This window comes from Rhinolophus sinicus, chromosome 13 (genome assembly GCF_057876585.1).
Source record: "Rhinolophus sinicus isolate RSI-liver-muscle chromosome 13, RSI-T2T, whole genome shotgun sequence".
Classification (NCBI taxonomy): Eukaryota; Metazoa; Chordata; class Mammalia; order Chiroptera; family Rhinolophidae; genus Rhinolophus; species Rhinolophus sinicus.
Window position 1 is genome coordinate 44,496,346 of NC_142513.1, and position 16,338 is coordinate 44,512,683.

Consider the following 16,338-nt stretch of genomic DNA (forward strand, 5'->3'; position numbering starts at 1 on the left):
GGGTGGAGCAAGCTCCGTGAGGGTGGGAATGGGGTGGGCTAGGCTTCATGTCTATCTTTCATCCTTTGCTTGGCGGTGAGGTCTTAAACCACCATTCTCACCCTTCTTCCTTCAGTCTTCGTTCCGAGGTCTCTGCTGTGAGGGTTGGATTCAGGCATATTTTATGCTGATCCCTCAGTCGGGACTGTGGGCCGTAGGGGAGCAGACTGCAGGAAGTTCCAAGCTCTGGTCTGGATCAGGCACCCACAGCTCGGCCCGTGTCTCTGCACTTCCCCCTTTGCTCCTCCTCCGCTCACCCAATTTGCCCACCATTAAATGATTCCAGTTGCACATCTCTTAGTCTTGCCTGTATGCCGCTCATGGAGTCCTTTGTAGGATTATAGCTGTCCCATTCGTTATAAATTCCAGGGGAGATTTCAAGAGAAACTTGTCAAGCCAACATTTCTGTGATATCATCTATCCTTTCTTTTATAGCTGGTCTGCTGGCTATGAATTTCCTTAGCTTTTCTTCATCTGATAATATATTCATATCACACTCTACATCCAAGGGGCCTATATATGGAATTGTGGCTTGGCAGTTCTTATCCTTCAATATTCAAAGTCTTGTTCTACTTTATTTAGCCTCTATGATTTCTTCTTTTGTTTATTTTTTTACTTTTTTATTTTTATGTCTTTTTCTTTTTTGTTTTGTTTTCTTTTTCGTTTTTTGGCCTCTATGATTTTTGATGAGAAATTTACTGTCACTCAGATCTTTGTTATTCTATAAATAATATGTCTTTTCTCCAGTGGCTTTCAAGTTTTTTTTCTTTTTCTACCTTTGATATTGTCCCACAGGCCTCTTTATTGTTCATAATGGATCATTTCTATTGATCTATCATCAAGTTCATGGATGCTTTCTGGCATCTTTTATCTATTCTTGAGTTCATCCAATGAGTTCAACTAAATTTTTAAAATTTTGGTTTTTACATTTACCAGGCAAACAGTAAAATTTCCATTTGCTTTTTATTTATATTTTCTATTTCTTGCTGATATTTCCTGCTTTTCCAATTATTTCAAGAGTGCTTACTCTTACACCATAGAACATTTTGATAATAGCTGCTTTAAAGTTTTTGTCAGATATTTCCAACATCTGAATTATCTCTGCATTTTTTTTCTCATGAGAACTGAAATTTTCTTGGTTCTTCATATGCTGAGTAATTTTGAATTGTATCCTAGACATTTTGAATGTTATGTTATGAAACTCTGTATCTTGTTTGAAGCTTATGGGGAATGTTAATATTTTTGTTTCAGCAGGCAATTGACTCAGTGGGTTCAGGCTGCAAATTCTGACCAGCCTTCTGGGGGTTGTGGTCTCAACATCAGTTCTGTATCAAAGCTTGTAGTGCTATTTGGATCTGTGTTGAGTGTGAATCTTTGGTATATGCTGATTAGGATTAGATACACATTTGTACAGTTCAGAGTTCACTTTCCTGAGCTTCCCACTTCCCATGATCTTTCTTGTACTTTCTGGTTCCCTAGACCTCCTCTCCACTGTTCTGCCATGTAGGCCCACATCTATCCCCAATTCTGGGGTCATGGAGCTGGACGACAGAAACAGGAAAAAAAAAAAAAAGCAATGGGTTTGCCCCACCCTCTTGGAACCACAGCTTCTCTGATCTAAGAGGAAGCTTCTCCTCCCTAAACATTTTATGTGCCTGTAGTCTCCATTGCCACTGCTATTGCTATCACTGCTGCCACTGCCTGAGGGCTGGGGTATGAGATAACTGAGAGAAGAAAACATGGGCAAAAGACAACTGATAAAAGAACAAATAAGGACTGCTCCTACTGTTTCTGCCTTATTGGTCTATTCCTCCTCCTTGAGCAGGACTAGGAGGCTTCTCCCAGAGCTGTCTCTCTCTCTCTCTCTCTGCACACCCTGGTGCTCACTGCCAGTGTCTGTCTTCTTGAGTCCAAGTTGGAGAAACCAGAGGAAAAGGAATGGTGAATCTTCCTGGTTCTGTGGCTTTTTGTATTCTAATATCCTCTTTAGTCTGTTTGCTGCTACTTATGTCTCTGAGACCCTGGGTAAGTTCTTCATGCATTCTGTCCAGGTTTCAGGGTTGATTCTTTGGGAAAGTCTGAGTATCATGTATTAACCCTACCTTACCTAGAAACAGAACATTCTCCCCTGATTTTTTTACGGCCACTTTTTCACTAAACACTCTATATCTAAGGGATCTGTGCCCTGGGGCTTCAGGCTGGTCTTCCTTTTTCTGGATACTGACTACCCTGAAGATAGTGTGGAGGACTACTTTACTCACCTTCTATTCCCTTCCTCTCCCTTCCCTTCCCTTCCCTTCCTTTCTCACTGAATATTTTCAGGAAAAAATAAGAATTCTAACTTTCCTGAGGATTGGCCCCTTCCTTTGTCTCCAACCATGGGTGTAGGAGGGAGTGAACCCACCCTTACCAAGGATGGTCTCTGAACCTGGCTGATCAGTGCAGAACACAGCCCTATGTATATAGATGCAAGGACAGACATACCTTCACCAACCCCAGCCAATGACAGAGCATCAGGAGATGTGTGCTGACCTTCCCAGAATAAGGAACCTCTTCTACAGGCACTTCCAGACAAGCCGTCATTCTCCCTTTGTACTTGGTGAAGCAAGGATATATGGTTGGGTTAGTGCAGCCATCCAGGGCATTGTCAGCCATAGGGCAGGGCCAACCCCTGGGGAAACAGTGTAGAGCTCTCTCAGTGGGTCTTCCAGTAAAATTGACTAGGCTCACTCCTCTCCTGCTCACACTCCCCATTCAGGAAAGTGTGGCAGAGCCATGGTGCTCCACAGACCGCTTAATATGTTCCTGTGGTTTTCCCTGTGTCTTTCTCTAGCCATAGGACATGTTTGCCCAAGAGTGGCATAGTTCCAAAGTGGCAAGAATTGATGGATTTAGAAGCAGTCTCTGTACATGACAGTCAGGAGCTGGGACACAACATCCCAGCTTGTCTGCCTCTCAGAAACTACTGAGGCACATGCTCCATATTGTCTTCCAGGTGTCCCCAGTGGGATGGAACCCTAGTTGCTCATCTCCCTGCTTTGTTCATGCATTCCCATGGACTGAGGGGACTGCTGTGCTTCAGTCCTGCTGAACTTTTAAAAATAAGTTTTATTTTAAACAAATTTTAAACTTACAGAAATGTAATTTTGATGCAAAGAACTTTCTTCCTGAAACATTTGAGAGGAAGTTGACAGCATGATGCCTCATCCCTCCAAATGTTAGTGAGGGATTCCTACAAGCAGTTTCGCTCTCCTCCTTGACCACAATGCCACCATGGGACCTAGGGCATAAACACCAAGGCATCCATCCCTCCTGCTCTATCGCAAGTCCTAGTCAAGTGTCAAGGGATGGGCCTGCCTCTCCCAGCTTCAGCCAATAACAGAGCATCAGGACTGTGTGTGGTGGGGGGAAAGGGAAGGGGTGTGATGGGGTGGCTGTTGGTGATGGTGGTTTCCCAGAACAAACAGCCTCTTCTCCTCCCAAGCGTCCCTATGACAAAAGGGTACAGAATCACGGGTCACCTTTGATCTTTTATCTGGAATAGTTCCTTAGTCTTTCCTTGACTTTTATGACCTTGACAATTTTGAAGGGCCATTATGTTGTAAATTTTTCTAAATTTGTATTTGCCTAATGTGTACATTATTAAGGCAGTGTTCTCCCAGTGCTGAAAACTGTCCATAAATATGTCACAGTCTGTGCCCACTGTCAGCCCCTGTGGGGGTGACATGCACCTCCCACATCCATTCAAGACACCAGCCCAGACTCCACTCCCTTGAGAAAAGAAGCTCTGTTCTGTTAGTGGGTGCCTTGCCAGCTGTCTTGGTCCCTTCTGACAATTGAAATAGTAACAATCAGACCTAAGAGAAGCTAAGGAATAGGAATGTCCCTGTAGCAAGCGTGTTTATGCACCAGTTTATCATTTCAGGGACAAGGTCAGAGGTGTGGGATGAGGCAGGAGAGCAGAGGCCTATGGGCCTGTGGGCATTTGAACAGTGTTAGCCAATATCTCTGTCTTTTCCAGCATCCACATGTTTTTCCAACAAGGTTCCCTAAAATACCCACAAAAGTGCTTTGCCAGATGCTGGGGCAAAAAATTCCTGTCATTTCTCAAATGGTGAAATAACTGTACTGATGCTTGATCTTGGTTCTGACCTATGGCTGAGTGGGAAAAGGCTTTTTCTTTGCACCATTTAAAAAAATTTTGCTATCTAGGTCAACTTGTCAGAGTTCTCAAAAGAGTAAATTACGCTGCTAACAGGTTGTAACTCTGCTGTTTTCTGCTGAGTTTTGATGGTTGCTCGGGAATGAACAATCTCAAATGTGTTACAAGAATTAGACATCTGGACAAGTATTAGATGTTCTGAGACGCATGAGATCGCTTCAAGAGTAGCCAACATCAGCTCCCAGTGTTCTTGGGCAACTCTAATGCTTTAGAAAGAGGCAGCAACCTCAGGCTGGCTGGGGGACCGGAGGAGACAGAGTAGATTGAAGTTGAGGTTGTGTTTGGGGCACTCTTCCCTTCTGTTTCCACTGGTGACAGATGGGCACCAGGGGCTAGTGCCAGCTGGCATTATGCTAGCAACTTGCTTCTCAAAACCACACGCTTCTCTCTTTTGCGTAGCTAAATTTTTCTGAGTCCCTGAGTTTTTTCATTGTGGTAAAACATACATAACATATTATTTACCATTTTAATCATTTTTAAGTGACCAGTTCTGTAGAATTAAGTCCATAAACATTATTGTGCAACCCTCACTATCCATCTCCAGAACTTTCCAAACTGAAACTCTGCACCGATTAAACGATAACACCTCAATTCCTCTCCCCCTAGTCCCTGGCAACCACCATTCTTTTTTTTTTTTTTTTTTTCTTTCTTTTTCTTCTTAACCTATGGCTTTGACTCCTGCCTGGGAGTTTATGTGTATGTTGTTCTTTGTCTCAAATGACCTGCCCTGCTGGTGGTAGCATCCTCCATATAATTGTGTGTGTTTTTTTAAATAGAGATTACAATGTTTTCTACACAGGATTTTTGCAACGTAATACAAAAGCTAGCCCAAGGCTTGGCACATAGGTGCTTAATTTAAAAATCTGCAAATATTGATTATGGGCATGGTCTATTTTTAAACAATGTATTAGATGTTTAACAAAATTTATCCCTATAATTTACACATATGTATGAGCTTAAAAATAATTATTGATATCAGTTCTTTCTTTTTCTCCCCCACGCCCTCACTTTCTCTCCTTTGTCAACCGTCAGCTAACTCCTGTATCTATGGGTCTGTTTCTGTTTTGTTTTGTTTATTCATTGATTTTGCTGTTTTAGATTCCACATATATGTGAAATCATACATATTTGTCTTTTTCTATCTGACTTATTTCACTTAGCATAATACCCTCCAGGTCCATCTATGTTGTTGCAAATGGCAAAATTGCATTCTCTTTTATTGCTGAATAATATTCTATTGTATATATCACATCTTTTTTATCTATTCATCTAATGACGAACACCTAGGTAGCATAAATATCTTCACTTTTATAAATAATACTGAAAACATAGGGGTGCATGTATGTTTTTGAACTAGTGTTTTTGTTTCTTTAGATAAATACCCAGAAGTGGTATTGCTGGATTGTATGGCAGCCCTGTATTTAATTTTTTTTAAGGAAACTCCATTCTATTTTCTATAGCAGTTGCATCAATTTTCAATCCAACCAACAGTGTAAAAGTGTTGTTTTTTCTCCACGTCTTCGCCAACACTTGTTATTTGTTGATTTTTTTGATGATAGCCATTTTGACAGGTGTGAGGTGGTATCCCATTGTGGTTTTTATTTGCATTTCTCTGATGATTAGCAATGGTGAACATCTTTTCATACATTTTTGGATATCCTCGGAGAATGTCTATTCAGGTCCTCTACTCACTTTTAAAGTGGATTTTTTTGTTTTGTTTTTAAGTTGTATGAGTTCCTTATATATTTTGGATATTAATCCCTTATTGGATGTATCATTGATGAATACCTTCTCCAATTCATATGTTTGTTATTTTCTTTTGTTGATGGTTTCCTTCACTGTGCAAAAACTTTTAAGTCTGATACAGTCCCATTTGTTTATTTTGCTTTTGTTGCCCTTGCCCAAGGAGACATATCTAAAAAGATATTGCTAAGACCAATGCCAAAAAGTGTACTGGCTATGTTTTCTTCTAGGAGTTTTATGGTTTCGGGTCTTACAATTAAGTCTTTATTCCATTTTGAGTTTACTTTTGTAAATGGTGTAAGAAAGTGGTCCAGTTTAATTTCTTTTTGCATGTGTTTATCCAGTTTTTCCAATACCAATTAATAAAGAGGCTGTCTTTTCACCATTGTATGTTCTTGCCTCATTTGTTGTAGATTAATTGACCGTGTGAGGATTTATTTCTGAGTTCTCTATTCTGTTCCATTGATCTATATATCTGTTTTTATGCCAGTACTAACACTAATTATTGTAGCTTTGCAGTATGGTTTGAAATCTGGGGGAATGATATATCCCACTTTATAACACCATTCTACTTTCTTTCTGTATGGATTTGACTATTCTAGATGCTTTATATGAGTGGAATCATACAGTATCTATTCTTTTATAACTGGCTTATTTCACTTAACATAATATTTTCAAAGGTCATTCTTTGGACAGGCTTTTCTTTCTTTTTAAGACTAATAGTATTTCATTATATGTATATACAATACTTTGTTTATCCACTTATCTGTTAATGGACATGGACCACTGTGACTAATGCTGCTGTGGACATAGGTATGTACACATATCTATTCAGTCCTGAGACCCATCCCAGGGCATTAACTGGGCTCCAGCAGGACCTCCAGGTGCCCAAACTTAGGCAGCTCTCTGCTTTGTTCATGAACCTCCAGTGGGTCTAATCACATGGCCCTGTGTGGGGACAGAGTCCCAGAGAGCAGTTTCCAGGCTCTCGGCCTCAGGTGGAAAGGTGCTGGCTCAGGTAGTAGATGGCCATCAGCTGTGGCTAATTGACCATCAGCTGTTACCAGTTAGCCAATTAGTCCCTGATATAACTGCCGAGGCTGCGCTGATTGGTGAGTCAGTCAGTCGGTTGACAGGCAGAGAAGTGGACGGCAGGTGAATCAAGGCTCCAGTAAGACAATAGTGGTGTGACTCCCCTACCTATGGCTCCGTGGGTGTTCCTTTATGGCCTAGCCATATGCTGCGTTCTTACGTGGGGAGCTGGAGCTGAGACCCCGCAGGTCGACCCGCATGACAAATGGCAGAGCGATCAGGCCATGGCGCCGGCCAAAACTCTCCAAAGGGTGATGGAGCAGTTTGTGCGTGTGAAAATTCAGTCTAGGGAAGCCCATGAGGAGCAGCGCCAGAGATGAGGAGCGAAGTCTGCCCGGGAGAGACGTGACCCCTCCGTGAATTGGTGGTCCTATCAAGCCTCCAGATGGCATGCCGCCCTGTTGGTCATGGAAGACATCACCGGCTTTTTGGTAGTCTGCTGCTGCTGTAGGCTCCGAGGATTGCGGACATCTTACACCAAGGCCTCTACCCAATCGGACGCCAGGCGCAGCGAGCAAGATTCCGGCCAGGTAGGAATGGCATCTGCCTCTGGGCAGGAGGACAGGTGGCCCCCACACAGTGTGTGGTGCCTGGTGGCCACTGTTCTCAGGTGTTGGACCCCCAAGGAGGGTTGGGAGGAAATGGATGTCTCTCCAGCCAGCATGGAGAGGGCCCTTCAGGTTTTGGCTGAGCAGTTGCTGGAGGAGGCAAAGGCTACAGCCGGCCACGTGGGCCGAATGTTCCTCACCACCTTGAATCTCAACACAGAAAGTACGGTAATGGAATACTATTCGGCGGTAAGAAAAGATGATATAGGAACATTTGTGACAACATGGATGGATCTTGAAAGTGTAATGCTGAGCGAAATAAGTCAGACAGAAAAAGCAGAGAACCATGTGATTTCACTGATATGTGGTATATAAACCAAAAGCAACAAAAGAACAAGACAAACAAATGAGAAACAGAAACTCACAGACACAGACAATGGTTTGGTGGTTGCCAGAGGGTAAGTGGGGTGGGGGGTGGGGGTGGGAGATGAGGGTAAGGGGGATCGAATATATGGTGATGGAAGGAGAACTGACTCTGGGTGATGAACACACAATGGGATTTATAGATGATGTAATACAGAATTGTACACCTGAAATCTATGTCATTTTACTAACAATTGTCACCTCAATAAATTTAATAAAAAAAAAAAAAGTACGGTTAATGAAATGGCCCAGGTGCCAGACCAAGTGTCCCGGTTGGAGGCTCTAGAAGCCCGGGTACACTTGTTAGAGGAGGAGCCCCACAGTGGAGACTCTGAGGCAGAGGCGGAGGAAGCGAGTGGAGACAATGTAGCTCCCAACCCCCAACTCCGGCCAATCTTGAAGCAAAGGGTAAACCGTGAGCAACCTTTGGGCCCCGGGGGCGTTGCTGCTGGCAAAGTAAGCGTGCTGAAGATAATGGAATACTCTAAATATCAAACTTTCTTTTACATAAACTTAAGGGTAACCACTCAAAATAAATCCAGAATTGAAATATATACTGAAATAAAAGAAGAAACAGAGGGAAAATCATAGAATACCACCACACAGAAATAATAGACAACAACAAAAAGGCAAAGAAACAATAGAGGCACAGCCTTACCAGAAAACTAAAGATAGAATGACAGGAAATCCTCACATATCAATAATCACCCTAAATGTAAATGGACTGAACTCACCAATAAAAAGGCACAGAGTAGCAGATTGGATCAAAAAACTAAACCCAACCATATGCTGTCTCCAAGAGACATATCTCAGTGACAAGGACAAGCATAGACTCAAAGTGAAAGGGTGGAAATTGACACTCCAAGCAAATGGTGCCCAGAGAAAATCAGGTGTAGCCATAATGATATCAGATGAAACAGATTTCAAGGTGAAAAAGATAACAAGAGAAAAGATGGACATTTCATAATGGTGAAGGGGACTGTACAACAAGAAGACATAACAGTCATCAATATTTATGCCCCCAATCAGGGAGCACCGAAATACACCAAGCAACTACTAACAGAACTAAAGGGAGAAATTGACCAAAATACAATTATACTAGGGGACTTAAATACATCATTGACAGCTATGGATAGATCATCCAAACAGAAAATAAATAACGAAATAGCAGCCCTAAATGACACATTAGATGAAATGGACATAATTGAGATTTATAGAGCACTTCATCCTAAAACATCAGACTATGCATTCTTTTCTAGTGTACATGGAACATTCTCAAGGATAGACCATGTATTGGGACATAAAATCAGTCTCAACAAATTTAAGAAGATTGAAATCACCATGCATATTCTCTGATCACAAGGCTTTGAAATTGGATATCAACTGTAAAAGAAAGCAGGAAAAAACACAAATACCTGGAGATTAAATAACATACTTTTAAAGAAGGACTGGGTCAAAGAAGAAATTAGAGGAGAGATCAAAAGATACATAGAAACAAATGACAATGAAAATACATCCTACCAAAATTTTTGGGATGCAGCGAAAGCAGTTTTTGGGATGCAGCGAAAGCAGTTTTAAGAGTGAAATTTATCTCATTACAGGCCTATCTCAAGAAACAAGAAAACTCCCAAATAAATAACCTCATGTTACACCTTAAAGAACTAGAAAAAGAAGAACAAGTAAAACCCAAGGTCAGCAGAAGAAAGGAAATAACAAAAATCAGAGCAGAACTAAATGAAATAGAGAACAAAAAGACAATAGAAAAAATTAATATGACAAAGAGCTGGTTCTTTGAAAAGATTAACAAAATTGACAAACCCTTGGCTAGACTTACTAAGATAAAAACAGAGAAGACACTGATTAACAAAATCAGAAACCTAAAAGGGGAAGTTATCACGGACACCACAGAAATACAAAGGATCATCCAAGAATACTATGAAGGACTATATGCCACCAAATTCAACAACCTAGAAGAAATGGACGAGTTCTTAGAAACATATAGCCTTCTATGGCTGAACCATGAAGAACTGGAAAATCTAAACAGACCGATCACCAGTAACGAAATTGAATCAGTCATCCAAAACCTTCCCAAAAGCAAAAGTCCGGGACCAGATGGCTTCACTAGTGAATTCTACCAAACCTTCAAAGAGGATCTAATACCAATTCTGCACAAACTCTTCCAAAAAATTGAAGAAGAGACAGTACTCCCTAACTCATTTTATGAGGCCAACATTACCCTGATACCAAAACCTGGTAAGGACAGCACAACAAAAGAAAACTACAGACCAATATCTCTAATGAATACCGATGCAAAAATCCTAAATAAAATTCTAGCAAATCGAATACAACAATGCATTAAAAAGATTATTCATCACGACCAAGTAGGGTTCATCCCAGGGGCACAAGGATGGTTCAACATACGAAAATCCATCAATGTGATACATCACATAAACAAAATAAAGGACAAAAATCATATGATTATATCAATTGAAGCAGAAAAAGCATTTGACAAGATACAACATCCATTTATGATTAAAACACTTAATAAAATGGGTATAGAAGGAAAATACCTTAACATAATAAAGGCCGTATATGACAAGCCCTCTGCTAATCTCATAATTAATGGAGAAAAACTGAAGCCTTTTGCTCTACGTTCAGGAACACGACAGGGCTCTCCCCTATCACCTCTGCTTTTCAACATAGTGTCGGAAGTCCTTGCCAGAGCAATCAGGCAAGAGAAAGAAATAAAAGGCATCCAAATTGGGAATGAAGAAGTTAAATTATCACTCTTTGCAGATGACATGATGCTATATATAGAAAACCCTAAAGACTCCACCAAAAAGCTATTAGAAACAATCAACGAATACAGTAAAGTTGCCGGCTACAAAATCAACGCACAAAAGTCCATTGCCTTCCTATATACTAACAATGAAATCTCAGAAAATCTCAGAAAAAGAAATACAAAAAACAATTGCAGCAAAAAGAATAAAATACCTAGGAATAAACTTGACCAAGGATGTGAAAGACCTATATGCTGAAAACTATAAGACATTTTTGAAAGAAATTGAAGAAGACACAAAGAAATGGAAAGACATTCCGTGCTCATGGATTGGAAGAATCAACATAGTTAAAATGGCCATATTACCCAAAGCAATATACAGATTCAATGCAATCCCCATCAAAATCCCAATGGCATTTTTTAAAGAAATAGAAAAAAAACCATCAGATTTGTTTGGAACCACAAAAGACCCTGAATAGCCAAAGCAATCTTAAGGAAAAAGAACAATAATGGAGGTATCACACTTCCTGACTTTGGCTTGTACTACAGGGCTACAATAATCAAAACAGCATGGTATTGGCAGAAAAACAGACATATAGACCAATGGAATAGAATTGAGAACACAGAAATAAAACCACATAAATATGGACAGATAATTTTTGACAGAGAAGCTAAAAACATACAATGGAGCAAAGACAGCCTCTTCAATAAATGGTGCTGGGAGAATTGGATAGCCACGTGCAAAAGAATGAAACTGGACTGCTATTTGTCACCATGTACCAAAGTTAATTCAAAATGGATCAAAGACTTAAGCATAAGACCTGACACAATAAACTGCATAGAAGAAAACATAGGTACTAAACTTATGGACCTTGGGTTCAAAGAGCATTTTATGAACTTGACTCCAAAGGCAATGGAAGTAAAAGCTAAAGTAAACGAATGGGATTATATGAAACTTAAAAGCTTCTGCACAGCAAAAGAAACCATTGACAAAATAAAGAGGCCACCAACTGAATGGGAGAAGATTTTTGCAAACAGTGCCTCCGATAAGGGGCTAGTATCCAGAATATACAAGGAACTCATGCAACTCAACAACATAAAAACAAACAACCCAATTGAAAAATGGGCAGAAGACTTGAAGAGACATTTCTCCAAAGAGGACATACAAATGGCATATAGACATATGAAAAAATGCTCAACATCACTAATCATCAGAGAAATGCAAATCAAAACCACAATGAGATATCACCTCACCCCAGTCAGAATGGCTATCATCAACAAGACAAATAATAACAAATGTTGGAGAGGCTGTGGAGAAAAAGGAACCTTCATACACTGTTGGTGGGAATGCAGACTGGTGCAGCCGTTATGGAAGGCAGTGTGGAGGTTCCTCAAAGAATTACGAATAGAATTGCCATATGACCCAGCAATCCCTCTCCTGGGTATCTACCCAAAAAATCTGAAAACATTTAGAGATAAAGACACGTGTGCTCCAATGTTCATTGCAGCTTTGTTTACGGTGGCCAAGACATGGAAACAACCAAAATGTCCTTCGATAGATGAATGGATAAAGAAGTTGTGGTATATATACACAATGGAATATTATTTGGCAGTAAGAAAAGATGATATAGGAACATTTGTGACAACATGGATGGATCTTGAGAGAGTAATGCTGAGCGAAACAAGTCAGACAGAAAAAGCAGAGAACAATGTGATTTCACTGATATCTGGTATATAAACCAAAAACAACAAAAGAACAAGACAAACAAATGAGAAACAGAAACTCATAGACACAGACAATAGTTTAGTGGTTACCAGAGGGTAAAGGTGTCGGGGGGTGGGGGGTGGGAGATGAGGGTAAGGGGGATCGAATATATGGTGATGGAAGGAGAACTGACTCTGCGTGATGAACACACAATGGGATTTATAGATGATGTAATACAGAATTGTACACCTGAAATCTATGTCATTTTACTAACATTGTCACCCCAATAAATTTAATTAAAAAAAAAAAAGTAAAGGGGTGAGTCGTGGGCCTCAGAGAGTAACATGCGCACAGATGTGGCATGATCTCGTGGCAGCAGGGGTTGATCGGGGAAAAAATAGACCGACAACCCAATGCACTCTTGTTGGAACTTTGGAAATAGTTGCATCCGGAACAGCAATTCCGGAGAAGCCTAAAAGAGAAGTCTGGAAAGTGCGACACGTGTCCCTCCAGGACTTCATGCGGCCCCGTGAGGTTGACTCCTTTCAGCTTGATAAGGGGTGGGGCCAAGGTACCCGATCAGAGGGGACGAGCGGGGACCGGAGGCCCCATGTGGAACTGTCCATACATTGGTCCCCTTCTAATGTGCAGAGGGTTTTGGCTCTAGTTGACACTGGCACAGACTGCAGTCCTGTTTATGGGAACCCAGAACTGTTCCCGGGACCAGCAATCTGCATTTATGGCTACGGGGGAAAGACTGTGACTGTAAAAGCTGTTTCCTTACCACTGGGTATAGGAAGGCTTCCTCCTCGTACCTCCAAGGGGTATGTCTCCCCTGTTCCGGAGTATATTCTAGGAGTGGAAGTGCTACATGGCCTCAGCTTACAGAAGTCGGTAGGAGAGTTCCATCTCAGGATCCGGGTGGTGAAAGCGGTGACACATGGGCATGCACACCACCCTCCTCAAGTGTTGCCACAGCCCTGGTGCGTGGTTACAGTGCGACAGTACCGCCTGCCAGGAGGGCAGGAGGAGATTGGTCATACAGTGTTGGAATTGGAGAAGACACATATTGTGAGGCCAGTGCAGTCCCTTTAACTCCTGAGTATGGCCTGTCAAGAAGCCAGATGGAACCTGGCGAATGACTGTGACTATAGGGAGTTAAATAAGGTGACGCCACCCTTGCACACTGCAGTACCTTCAATACACGATTTGATGGATCATCTGTCCACCTGGGAACGTATCATTATGTAGTGGACTTAGCCAATGCTTTTTTCTCCATTGACGTTGCACCCGAGTGTCAAGAGCAGTTTGCTTTTACTTGGGACGGGCGGCAATGGACTTTTCAAGTCTTTCCGCAGGGATACTCGCACAGCCCCACTATCTGCCACGGGCTCGTGGCCCAGGATTTGGCACAGTGGCCTTGTTTCATTATGTTGATGATATTTTGCTAACATCTGATTCTCTTTCAGATTTAGAGCAAGCAGCTCCCTCTCTTCTCCGCCACCTGTAGTCACGCGGCTGGGCAGTGAATGAGGAAAAGGTCCAAGGCCCTGGCTTATCTGTCAAGTTTTTGGGTGTTGTGTGGTGGGTTAAGACAAAGGTCATACCTGAGGCGATTATTGACAAAATACAAGCTTTTCCCCGGCCGACTAAAGTCTCCCAACTGCAGACGTATTTGAGTCTGCTAGGATATTGGTGGGTGTTTGTACCCCATTTAGCACAAATGGCAAGGCCCTTGTATAACATGATAAAAAAGGGGGCCTTATGGGATTGGACAGAGGCTATAGAGCAAGCTTTTGTTGCCACAAAATGGGCAGTGCAATAGACACAGGCTTTGCAAGTAGTGGACCCCAGCCACCCATTTGAACTTGATGTTCATGTAACCCAAGAGGGGTACAGTTGGGGCCTCTGGCAACGGCAGGAGCATCTCCGGTTGCCAGTGGGATTTTGGTCCCAATTGTGGAAAGGAGCGGAAGTCTGCTACTCTCTAATAGAGAAACAGCTGGCTGCTGTGTACGCAACCCTAGTGGCCACAGAAGCCATACAGGAATGGCTCGGGTGTTGGTTCAAACAACATATTCTGCCCAGGGGTGAATCCACACATGGACCTAGGGACCCAAAACGGGTGGCACAGACCACCACCCTCGCTAAGTGGGGTGTCTACTTGGAGCAACATAGCACCCTTAGTTCAAGCCCTTTGAGCACAGAGCTACAACAGGTCCTGGGGCCTGTGGAGCTTGTAGCCCAGGCTGAACCAAGCACTCTGCCTAGATGGGAGGACTTGGAGCCCTTGCCCTACACAGAAGGACAGCCCCCAGTACCTGAGGATGCCAATGGTTCTAACCGAGGAGCTGCAGTCGTTTGGATGGCAGCTGAAAACAGACACCATTTGGTTTGATACTGGGATGGGCCAGAGTAGCCAGTGGACTGAATTACGGGCTGTGTGGATGGTAATCAGCCACGAGCCTGGGCCCCTAGTTATTTGCACTGACAGCTGGGCGGTGTTCCGGGACCTAAGGTTGTGGCTCCCTACATGGAAACACCAAAACTGGTTGGTATGACACCGTCAACTGTGGGGTCAAGCCATGTGGCAGGACCTCTGGGACCTAGGGCAGGGAAAGGAGGTGACACTAATGCATGTCACAGGTCACTCCCCCTTAGTGTCCCCAGGTAATGATGAAGCAGATGCCCTAGCACGGGTCCGATGGTTAGAACAGGCCCCTGCCACTGATGTGGCCCATTGGCTGCACAGGAAATTGCAACACGCTGGAAGCCAAACCATGTGGCAGGTGAGCAGATGCTGGGGTCTGCCTTTGAAATGACAGGAGATAGCAGATGCCTGCTATGATTCTGCCATCTGTGCCCAGAACAGCCCCCAAAGGCGGAGGCTCCCCTGGGAGACACAGCAGATTACGCGAGGGAGGGTGCCCCTCACTTGCTGGCAAGTGGATTACACTGGACTCCTGCCTAAAGCCCGCAATGTGATGTATGCGTTCACAGCAGTGGACACTGCTACGGGGTTGATGTTTGCTTGGCCGTGTCTGGCTGTGGATCAGAAGCATACAGTGGTCACTCTTACACAGCTGTGCGTCCTCTATGGACGCCCCCAAGTCATTGAAAGTGACAGGGGTACCCATTTTATGGAGTAAGAAGTGCAGCGCTGGGCTGCCAGGATAGACGTACAATGGTTGTTTCATACCCTGTATAATGAACAAGCAGCTGGCATGATTGAATGCTATAAAGGCCTTTTGAAGCAAGGCCTCCAGGTGTCAAAACACCCTCCCACGATGCGTGACTGGGCCTCACGTCTATGGGACGTCCTGAGAGTCCTGAATGAGAGACCACGGAAGGGAGGGCCCGCACCAATAGAAGCTCTGCTACATCAAACGGCCGCTCCCATTCAATTACAAGTTACCACAAGTGAGACTCTGTTAAATCCAGGCTACGGCAGAAATGGGAACATTTTGCTGACAGCACCCACATGCTTGAAAGCAGGGAACGGCAGCAATGGACTTGGCACTGGTGGGTCAAAAGCCCCCACTGTTGGTGGTTGGGTCTAATAGCCCCATGGTGGGTGGGTTTGACTCATGATTTGCAAGTGACACCAGGGGTGGTGGCTGAGTGGCCACCGCAAGTGACTGTAGTATACAGAGGTCCCGACACCTGATGATTTTGTGGGGAACCTATGTGCTCTCGCTATGGCCTATTATGGGGTCCCCTGTTCTGTTACACATTGAAACTATGCAAGGGACCCCAAGCACTGCCATAAAGGTCTGGTACCGCAAACT